The sequence below is a fragment of the Sus scrofa genome, chromosome 3, assembly GCF_000003025.6.
Source record: "Sus scrofa isolate TJ Tabasco breed Duroc chromosome 3, Sscrofa11.1, whole genome shotgun sequence".
In the NCBI taxonomy this organism is placed as follows: domain Eukaryota; kingdom Metazoa; phylum Chordata; class Mammalia; order Artiodactyla; family Suidae; genus Sus; species Sus scrofa.
In genome coordinates, this window is record NC_010445.4 from 78,233,853 (window position 1) to 78,246,073 (window position 12,221).

Genomic DNA, 12,221 nt, shown 5'->3' on the forward strand with positions numbered 1-12,221 from the left:
CACAACGGATACAGCAGAAATACAAAAAACCATAAGAGAATACTATGAACAACTGTATGGCAACAAGTTTGACAATCTGGAAGAAATGGACAATTTTCTAGAATCTTACAGCCTGCCAAAACTGAATCAAGTAGAAACAGACCAACTGAACAGACCAATCACTAGAAATGAAATTGAAGAGGTCATAAAATCACTCCCTACAAATAAAAGTCCAGGACCAGATGGCTTCACAGGTGAATTCTATCAAACATATAAAGAGGAATTGGTGCCCATCCTCCTTAAACTCTTTCAAAAGGTTGAAGAAGAAGGAATACTCCCAAAGACATTCTATGAGGCCACCATCCCCCTCATTCCAAAACCAGACAGAGATACCACCAAAAAAGAAAACTATCGCCCAATATCATTGATGAATATAGATGCAAAAATTCTCAACAAAATCTTAGCCAACCGAATCCAACAACATACCAAAAAAATTATACACCATGACCAGGTTGGGTTCATCCCAGGTTCACAAAAAAAAGTCAAAAATCATATGATCATCTCAATAGACGCAGAAAAAGCATTTGACAAAGTTCAACATCCATTCATGATCAAGACCCTCGCCAAAGTGGGTATAGAGGGGACATTCCTGAATATAATCAAAGCCATTTATGATAAACCCACAGCAAATATAATCCTCAATGGGGAAAAACTGAAAGCCTTCTCACTCAAATCTGGAACAAGACAGGGATGCCCACTCTCACCACTGCTCTTCAACATCGTTTTGGAAGTCCTAGCCACAGCAATTAGACAAACAAAAGAAATCAAAGGCATCCATATAGGAAGAGAAGAGATCAAACTGTCACTGTATGCAGATGACATGATAGTATACCTAGAAAACCCTAAGGACTCAACCCCAAAACTCCTTGAACTGATGAATAAATTCAGCAAAGTAGCAGGATATAAGATTAACATTCAGAAGTCAGTTGCAGTTCTGTATACCAGCAATGAAACATTACAAAAGGAATACAAAAATACGATACCTTTTAAAATTGTACCTCACAAAATCAAATACCTCGGAATACACCTGACCAAGGAGGTAAAGGACCTATATGCCGAGAACTATAAAACTTTAATCAAAGAAATCAAAGAAGATGTAAAGAAATGGAAAGATATTCCATGTTCCTGGATTGGGAAAATCACTATTGTAAAAATGGCCACACTACCCAAAGCAATCTACAGATTCAATGCAATCCCTATCAAATGACCCATGACATTTTTCACAGAACTAGAACAAACAATCCAAACATTTATATGGAACAACAAAAGACCCAGAATCGCCAAAGCAATCCTGAGAAACAAAAACCAAGCAGGAGGCATAACTCTCCCAGACTTCAAGAAATACTACAAAGCCACAGTCATCAAAACAGTGTGGTACTGGTACCAAAACAGACAGACAGACCAATGGAACAGAATAGAGAACCCGGAAATAAACCCTGACACCTATGGTCAATTAATCTTTGACAAGGGAGGCAAGAACATAAAATGGGAAAAAGAAAGTCTATTCAGCAAGCATTGCTGGGAAACCTGGACAGCTGCAGGCAAAGCAATGAAACTAGAACACACCCTCACACCATGCACAAAAATAAACTCCAAATGGCTGAAAGACTTAAATATACGACAGGACACCATCAAACTCCCAGAAGAGAACATAGGCAAAACCCTCTCTGACATCAACATCATGAATATTTTCTCAGGTCAGTCTCCCAAAGCAATAGAAATTAGAGCAAAAATAAACCCATGGGACCTCATCAAACTGAAAAGCTGTTGCACAGCAAAGGAAACCCAAAAGAAAACAAAAAGACAACTTACAGAATGGGAGAAAACAGTTTCAAATGATGCAACCGACAGGGCTTAATCTCTAGAATATATAAACAACTTATACAACCCAACAGCAAAAAAACCAATCAATCAATGGAAAAATGGGCAAAAGACCTGAATAGACATTTCTCCAAAGATATACAGATGGCCAACAAACATATGAAAAAATGCTCAACATCGCTGATTATAAGAGAAATGCAAATCAAAACTACCATGAGATACCACCTCACACCAGTCAGAATGGCCATCATTAATAAATCCACAAATAACAAGTGCTGGAGGGGCTGTGGAGAAAAGGGAACCCTCCTGCACTGCTGGTGGGAATGTAAACTGGTACAGCCACTATGGAGAACAGTTTGGAGATACCTTAGAAATCTATACATAGAACTTCCATTTGACCCCACAATCCCACTCTTGGGCATCTATCCGGACAAAACTCTACTTAAAAGAGACACATGCACCTGCATGTTCATTGCAGCACTATTCACAATAGCCAGGACATGGAAACAACCCAAATGTCCATCGACAGAGGATTGGATTCGGAAGAGGTGGTATATATACACGATGGAGTACTACTCAGCCATAAAAAAGAATGACATAATGCCATTTGCAGCAACATGGATGGAACTAGAGAATCTCACCTGAGTGAAATGAGCCAGAAAGAAAAAGACAAATACCATATGATATCACTTATAACTGGAATCTAATATCCAGCACAAATGAACATCTCCTCAGAAAAGAAAATCATGGACTTGGAGAAGAGACTTGTGGCTGCCTGATGGGAGGGGGAGGGAGTGGGAGGGATCGGGAGCTTGGGCTTATCAGACACAACTTAGAATAGATTTACAAGGAGATCCTGCTGAATAGCATTGAGAACTATGTCTAGATACTCATGTTGCAACAGAAGAAAGGGTGGGGGAAAAACTGTAATTGTAGTGTATACATGTAAGGATAACCTGACCCCCTTGCTGTACAGTGGGAAAATATAAAAAATTATTAAAAAAAAAAGAAAGAAAGAAATTGAAAGTGAGGGGATGGGAAATGATATTTCATATCAATAGACAAGATAGGAAACAGGAGTTACAATACTCATATCAGACAAAATAGACTTTAAAACAAAGGCCATAAAGAAAGGCAAAGAAGGACACTGTTTAATGATAAAGGGATCAATTCAAGAAGAGGATATTATACTTGTCAATATATATGCCTTTAATATAGGAATACCCAAATACATACAACAAATACTAACAGTAATAAAAGGAGAAATTGATGGGAATACAAAATTAGTAGGAGATTTTAACACCCCACGTACATCAATGCACAGAGCCTCTAGAAAGAAAATCAAGAAGGCCATAGAGATCCTAAATGATGCTGTAGAAGTTAGACTTGATCGATATTTTCAGGACAATACATCCAAAAAAAATAGAATATACATTCTTTTCAAGTGCATATGGAAAATTCTCAAGGATTGACCACATACTGGAGCACAAAAGTAACCTCATCAAATTTAAGAGAATGGAAATTATTTCAGGCATCTTCTCTGACCACAGTGGCATGAAACTAGAAATCAACCACAGGAAAAGAAATAGGAAAAAACTGACTACATGGAAACTAAACAACATGCTGCTAAAAAACTAATAGGTCAATAAGGAAATCAAAAGGGAAATTTAAAAAAATGCTTCAAGACAAATGACAGTGGAAACACAACCATTCAAAATCTATGGATGCCACAAAAGCAGTTCTTAGAGTGAAGTTCATAACGATATAGACCTTCCTCAAAAAAGAAAAATCTTGAATCAACAACTTAAACTATCACCTAAAAGAATTAGAAAAAGAGAACAGACAAAACCTAAAGTCAGCAGAAGAAAGGAAATCAGAAAGATCAGAGAGGAAATAAAAAAAATAGAGAATTAAAAAAAATAGAAAAAAAATAAAACCAAGAGCTGGTTCTTGGAAAGGGTAAACAAAATTGAGAACCCTCTCTTCAGACTCACCAAGAAGAGAGAACCCAAATAAACAAAATAAAGAATGAAAAAGGAGAAATCTCAGCAGATACTGCAAAAACTCCAGAACCCTAAGAGAATACTACAAACAATTATATGCCAACAAATTTGACAACCTAGAAGAAATGGACAACTTTAGAAACATACAGCCCACCAAAACCGTGTCAAGAGGAAAGAGGTCATTTAAACAGACCCATCACTAAAAATGAAATTGAATATATAATAAAAAACACTCCCTACAAACAAAAGTACAGGACCAGATGGCTTCACAGGAAAATTCTACCAAATATGCAAAAAAAATTTATACCCATCCTTCTTACAAAGATTGAAAAAGGAACACTCCCAAAGACATTCTATGAAGCCACTATCACCCTATTATCAAAACCAAACAAATATACTATCAAAAAAGAAAATTATAGGCCAGTATTTTTGATGGATATTCTCAGCGAAATTTTAGCCAACTGAATCCAACAACACATAAAAAAGTCCACACAACACACAAAAAGACCATACGCCATGACCAAGTGAATTTCATCCCAAGTTCACAAGGATGGCTCAGCATATGCAGATCAATAAATGTCACACACCACACTAACAAACAAAAAGTCAAAAACCACATGATCTCAGTAGATGCAGAAAAAGCATTTGACAAAATTCAATATCCATTTATGATATATATAAAAAACCTCTTACCAAAGTGGGTATAAAGGGAACATATCTTAACACAATAAAACTTTTATGACAAACCCACAACCAGTATAATACTCACTGGAAAAAAGGTGAAGGCCTTCCCAGTAAATCTGGAACAAGACAAGGAGGCCACTCTTACCACTTTTATTCAACATAGTATTGGAAGTCCTAGCTACAGCAATCAGACAAACAAAAGAAATAAAAGCCTATCCAAATTGGAAGGAAAGAGGTAACATTGTCACTATATGCAGATGACATGAAACTATGTATAGAAAACCCTAAGGACTACACACAAAAACTACTCAAACTGGTCAAAAAATTCAGCAGAGTAGCAGGATACAAGATTAACATTCAGAAATTGGCTGCATTTCTGTATAATAACAATGAAATATTAGAAAAGGAATATTTAAAAAATACCTTTTAAAATCACACCTAAAAAAATTAAATACCTAGGAATAAACCTGACCAAGGAGATGAAAGACTTATATGCTGAGAACTATAAAACATTAATCAAGGGAATTAAAGAGGATTCAAAGAAATAGAAAGATGTCACTTGCTCCTGGATTGGGAGAATTAATATCATTAAAATGGCCATACTACCCAAAGCAATCTACAGATTCAATGCAATCCCTATCAAATTACCCATGACATTTTTCCCAGAACTAGAACAGAAAATCCAAAAATTTGTATAAAAGACAAAAGACCCAGAATTGCCAAAGCAATCCTGAGGAACAAAAACCAAGCAGGAGGCATAACTCTCCCAGACTTCAGACAATATTACAAAGCTACAGTCATCAAGACAGGGTAGTACTGGTACAAAAGCAGACATATAGACCAATGAAACAGAGCAGAGAACCTAGAAATAAACCCAGACACCTATGGTCAATTAATCTTTGATAAAAGAGGCGAGAATATAAAATGGGAAAAAGTCTCTTCAACAATTGGTGCTGGGAAAACTGGACAACTTCATGTAAAACAATGAAACTGGAACATACACCCTCACATCATGCACAAAAATAAACTCAAAATGGCTTAAAGAGTTAAACATAAGACAAGACTCCATAAAACTAGAAGAGAACATAGGCAGAACATTCTCTAACATCAACCATACCCATGTTTTCTTAGGTCAGTCTCCCAAAGCAATAGAAATAAAAACAAAAATAAAACTAAAGGACCTAATAAAACTTCAAGCTTTTGCACAGCAAAGGAAACCATTAAAAAAAAAAAAAAAAAAAAAGGATGGGAGAAAATAGTTGTTGCAAATGATGCAACTGACATAGTTGCAAATGATGCAACTGACAAGGGCTTAATCTCCAAAACCACACATACAACTCAACAGAAAAAAAAAAAGAAAAAGAAAAGAAATAAAGAAAGAAAAATGAGCAGAAGACCTTAATAGACATTTTTCCAAAGAAGACAAATGGATGGCAAACAGGCACATGAAAAAATGCTCAACATCACTAATTATTAGAGAAATGCAAATCAACACTACAATAAGGTGCCACCTCGCACTGGTCAAAATGGCTGTCATTAACAGGTCTACAAATAACAAATGTTGGAGAGGGTGTGGAGAAAAGGAACCCTCCTTTACTGTTGGTGGGAATATAAACTGGTACAACCACTATTGAAAACAGTATGGAGGGTCCTGAGTAAATACAGAACTACCATATGATCCAGCAGTCCCACTCCTGAGCTATGTCCAGACAAAGCATTCACTGAAAAAGATACATGCACCCCTATGTTCATTGCAGCACTGTTCACAATAGCCAAGACATGGAGAGAAACTAAATGTCCATCAACAAATGAATGGATTAAGATGTGGTACATATACACAATGGAATAATACTCAGCCATAAAAAAGAACAAAATAATACCATTTGCCACAACATGGATGGAACTAGAGATTCTCACACTAAATGAAGTCAGAAAGAGACAGATACTGTATAATATCACTTATATGTGTGGAATCTAAAATATGGCACAGATGAACCCATCTACAGAACAGAAACAGACTCACAGACATGGACAGCAGACTTGTGCTTCACAAGGGTCAGGGGGAGGGAGTGGGATGAAATGGGAATTTAGGGTTAATAGATGCAAACTGTTACATTTAGAATGGAGGGACATGAGGTCCTGATGCGTAGCACAGGGAACTATGTCCAATCACTTATGATGGAACATGATGAAAGATAATATGAAAAAGAGTGTGTATAGCTGTATGACTAGTCACTATGCCATACAGCAGAAATTGACAAAACAATGTAAATCACCTATAATACAAACATTTTTTAAAGTATAAATGATAGAGTTCCCACAGTGGCTCAGTGGTAATGAACCTGTCTGGTACCCATGAGGATGTGGATTCGATCCCTGGCTTAGCTCAATGGATTGGGGATCCAGCATTGCGGTGAGCTGTGGTGTAGTTTACAGATGAGGCTTGGATCTCGAGTTGCTATGGCTGTGGTATAGGCTGGCAGCTGCAGTTCTGATTCAACACCTAGCCTGAGAACATATGCCACAGCTGCAACCCTAAAAAGCAAAAAAATAAAAATAAAGAAAGAATAAATGAGCTTTGTGTTTAAAGATTGGCTACATGTAAAAAAAAAATGAAGTTAGAACATTATCTTACACCATACAGAAAAATTAACTCAAAATGGATTCAAGACATAAGCATTCTTTTACATAAACCACAGCAATATATCTTTTGATCCACTTCCTAGAGTAATGAAAATAAAAATAAACAAATAGGGAGTTCCCATAGCGACTCAGCCATTAATAAACCCGACTAGTATCCATGAGGGTGTGGGTTCAATCCCCTGGCCTGGCTCAGTGGGTTAAGGATCTGGCATTGCTGTGAGCTGTGATATAGGTTGCAGACATGGCTCCAATCCAGCGTTTCTGTGGCTGTGGTGTAGGCCAGCAGCTACAGCTTGGATTGGACTCCTAGCCTGGGAACCTCCATATGCCACAGGTGTGGCCCTAAAAAGACAAATAAGTAAATAAATAAATAAATAAGCATATAGGACCTAATTAAAATTAAAAGCTTATGCACAGCAAAGGAAACTAAAAAAAAAAAAAAAAAAAAAAAAAAAGACAATCCGTAGAATGGGAGAACATATTTGCAAATGAAGCTACAGATGAGGGAGTAATGTCCAAAACATACAAACATTTCATGGATCTTTATACCAAAAAAAAAAAAGCCAATTAAAAAATGGTCAAAGGTCTAAATAGATATTTCTGCATAGAATACAGATGGCCAAAAAGCACTTGAAAACGTCTCAACATCACTAATTATTAGAGAAATGAAAATCAAAACTGTCATGAGGTACCACTTCACACCAGTCAGAATGACTGTTATCAAAAACTCTATGAACAATAGGATTTCCTGTTGTGGCTCAGCAGTAACAAACCCAACTAGTATCCATGAGGATATGGGTTTTTTCCCTGGCCTTGCTCAGTGGGTTAAGGATCCAGCATTGCCGTGAGATGTAGTGTAGGTCACAGACACAGCTCAGATCTGGCATTGCTGTGGCTGTGGCATAGGCTGGCAGCTCCAGTGCCGATTTGACCCCTAGCCTGGGAACTTCCATGTGTCATGGCTGTGGCCCTTAAAATGTCTTACTCCTAAGGATTTATTAGTTGAAGTGCAAAATGCATGAAATGCATTTTTTTCCTAAAAGAGAAAAAAACAGAGAAAATAATCAATACAGAGGAAGAATTCTAACCAATCATCTTTTAGATTTTCATGTTTTCTCTAAAATTGGTATACTTTCTAAGATATTTATTTTTATTTTCCACTAAAAGGTTGAAATAAAAATGTATATGTAATGTAAATGTATATGTAAAGAGACACGAAATGAAGGAATGTACAATGTAATCACTTTAACCTTACTTTCAAGCCATCTCTAAGTTCAAGGTAATTCTGAAAAGTTTCAAGTTTGATAGCTGAGGTCTACATTATTACTTCAGCAAAAAAACACTAATCCATGGCTAATTATTAGCTCTTGGAGTTGGCAAAAGCATGGCCAATGTAGTTTTTTTCCCCCAGAGTAATGTGCAAAATTATTCTGTGTTGTGAATAGCTTAGTCGAGAGTTCCTAAACATTTCTCCACTGGTGAGGTACTAATTGCTAGAGCTCAGTTCTGCCCCAGAGGTCTTGCCAGCAGTGCAGAAACAAAGAAAAAGTTCCTGGTTTGTTTGCAGTCATTTCTAAACTTATTTGTGTTTTCATTTAATCCAGCCCTATTTTTCCTTGGATATGTTAAAAAAAGGCATTTTCTTTCTTTATAAACAAAAAATACTTAAAGTACTTAAAAAATACTTAAAATTAGGTCCATTTTGTTCCTAGTCCTGTCCAGCTTCCTCTTCTCTCTCCCCCACACCCCACCCTGACCTGGTTAGGTGGAGATCTTTCTTGTCTTTTCAAAAAGACAGAGGTCTTCTGATGGTGTTCAGTGAGATTTTTCCATTCGTAGATGTATTTTTTTTATATTTATTTATTTATTGGCCATTGCCCGAGGCATGTGAAAATTCCCAGGCCAGGGGTCAAACCCATGCCCCAGCAGCAGCCAGAGCCACTGCAGTGACAACACCAGATACTTAACCTGCTACACCATGGCAGAACTGCTGTAGATGTATTTTTGATGTACTTGCAGGAGGAGGTGAGTTCCATACCCTGCTACTCTGACACATTGATTGGAGCCTCTTTAGACCAATTATTTTTTTAGGGAATGCAAAGGGATTTTATTAAATAATCTTAGGTTTCTTCCAGCTTTAAAATCTTCCTACAGATTGTAATTTTATTTAGTTGTTTTCAAACTATTACTAATATTCTTATTTGCATGTAAGTTTTCATTATAATAAGTTTTTCTTCTATGCATGAGATGCTGCGTTTAATAAGTCCACCATATTTGAATTGTAATTCTAGAGGAAGGTAGTAGAGTAATATGCCCTCTTTCCATTGGAGACAACTAAAACTGTCCACTAATCAACAATATTGGCAATACCAAAGCCACTGGAATCTTAAAAGATATCTTTTTCTTTAATATTTCTTATTATATACTATAAAGGATATGCAAAGGACTCAGAATGGCACATTAGACTTTCTTTTTGATACTAAAAAAAAATGTTAGCATGGGGGTTCCTGTCGTAGCACAGGGGAAACAAATCCGACTAGAGAACCATGAGGTTGCAGGTTCAATCCTTGCCCTCACTCAATGGGTTAAGGATCCAGTGTTGCCACAAGCTGTGGTACAGGTCGCAGATGCGGCTCAGATCTGATGCTGCTGTGACGTAGGCTGTCAGCTGAAGCTCCAATTCAACTCCTAGCTTGGGAACCTCCATATGCCATGGGTGCGGCCCTAAAAAGACAAAAGACAAAAAAAAAAAAAAAATGTTAACCTGTGTAATTTTCCACTAGACCAATCTGATACCTTAGCAATGGATCAAATAGTTTTCATCTTTCACTATGCACAGTGAAAGTAGTGAAGAGAAGTAACATTTATCTTTGACTTATCGAGTGTCAAGCACCTATGTGAGTATTACCTAATTTAATTTTACCACAATCTTGTGTGGCAGATATCATGAACTTTAGGAAAACTCAAGATGGCTAATAGTGTCAGTATAGTCCGCAAATTACCAGTCATCAATTTGGTGATACTAACAGAAAAAGATCTCAAAGCTTACACACTCCTGCTGATTCAATAATCCTTTTAGGTTATACTGGAACCAAATGATATTCAGAAACCCACACATGGATATATTTCTTGTTTTGTTAAGTTTATTTAAAGACATAAAAGTCATAGAAATCATGGGATTTTATTCTAACTTCAAAGGGAAAACTAAGAATCTATTTGGTTTGTTTTTGTTTTCTGTTTTTGTTTTTGTTTTTTTCATAGCTAAGACTTTAAGTTTGTATACCAAAAAGGACCTTCTAATAAACTTTGTCCCTGGTTGACATTCCTTGAGAAATATTATGGCTGGTTTAATAAAGGTCTTTTTTTTTAAGAGTTTAGAAGAAAACCAATTGAAATGGTATTAAGTATACATATTACTAAAGGACCCATAAGGCTGCTGCTTTTAAAATGAATCAGTTTCAAAATCAGTTTCAAAAGTGTGTAACAGTGTATTTAATGTGTTATGATTTACATACAAAAGGGAAGATTACAGGCACACACCCACATACACAAAAGTATGAATATTCACATACATACTTGGGTCATACAATGAATATTTTTGTACTCTCAACAAGGAGACAATAATGGGGTTTAAGTGGGTAGGAGTTAGGAGAATAAAGGAAATTTCTTTTCACTGTATAGCGCTTCACCTTTTTTTTTAAACTCTCAAAATAAACACATGTACTTATATTCTTTTTTCTTCCTGGAAGGATTAAAAACCCTCCTTTTTCTTAAGAGAGTTTATCCTTGGGAAAAGGAGGAGGCTTTTGGTTTTCACTTAACACCATTTCACTGATTTTCTATCATGTATGTGTAACTTTTATGAAAATATGATCTAACTATCAGGAGGTTCATAGGATTCCCCCCCCTTTTTAATGGTTTCTTAAAAACAACTCCAAATTTTTTTTTTTTTTTAAAGTTTTTGCTGGCCATTTTTCTCTGTGCTTAGGAAGCATTACCAGGGAAAGGATCTTTAGAGGCCAATTCTCTCCTAAGGTTTATTTTATTGATTGTAATTTTTCTGTAAGTTTTTTAATCCAAATTTATTGTTTAAAATGCCCTTTTTTGCCCTATAATTCATGTGAATTTCCTCAAGTTCTCGTAAAATGCTTATGAAAAGCATGGACTTTTCACAAATTAAGCTTCTTAAAGACACAATTTCCTGGGCTTGAACTCTAGTCCATTAAGAGAAGAGGCAATAAAGGGCTTTGTTTTCTTAGTTTAGGTGACAGAAGTGAATGGCATAAGGAATTATCAATTTACAAGGTGAATATATTCAACACAAAGCCATGCTTCAAAAGCACAGCTGGTGAGAAATCGTTTTACAGACGCTGTCTACCAGCTTTCTCTCAAATGTACTATAATTTCATTTATGTTTATGTGATCCCTGATTTTAAGGAGTTGGGTGAAAGTAATTTACAGAATCAAGTAATAAGCCAGTATGGAGTTCCTGTTGTGGCTCAGTAGTAAAGAATCTGATTAGTATCCATGAGGACATGGGTTCCATCCATGGCCTCGCTCAGTGGGTTGGGGATCCAGAACTGCTGTGAGTTGTGATGTAGGTCCCAGATGCAGCTCGGATCCCATATTGCTGTGGCTGTGGTGTAGGCCAGCAGCTACAGCTCGGATTCTACCCCTACCCCGGGAACTTCCATATGCTGTGGGTGCAGCCCTAAAAAGACAAAAAAAAAAAAAAAAAAAAGTAATAGGCCAGTATATAAAAATGGATGATAAAATAGAGGTAAACACATTGAGTAGATTTAATTTTGTTTATATCGTATCTTCTAGTTGTGTTTAGGTCTTATATTCTCACACACATTCTTAACCTTTTTAATTCCACATGGAACTTATCTTTGTGCTTCCACTTAATTGCTCTAGAGATATATTTAACTCATTTGTGTTGCTCTTCTGGCTTCTATATACAGTCCAGAGAAACTAATGCTGACATGGAGCAGCCAGAGGGTGTTCTTCCTTCCTTCTTAGCTTTAGTCT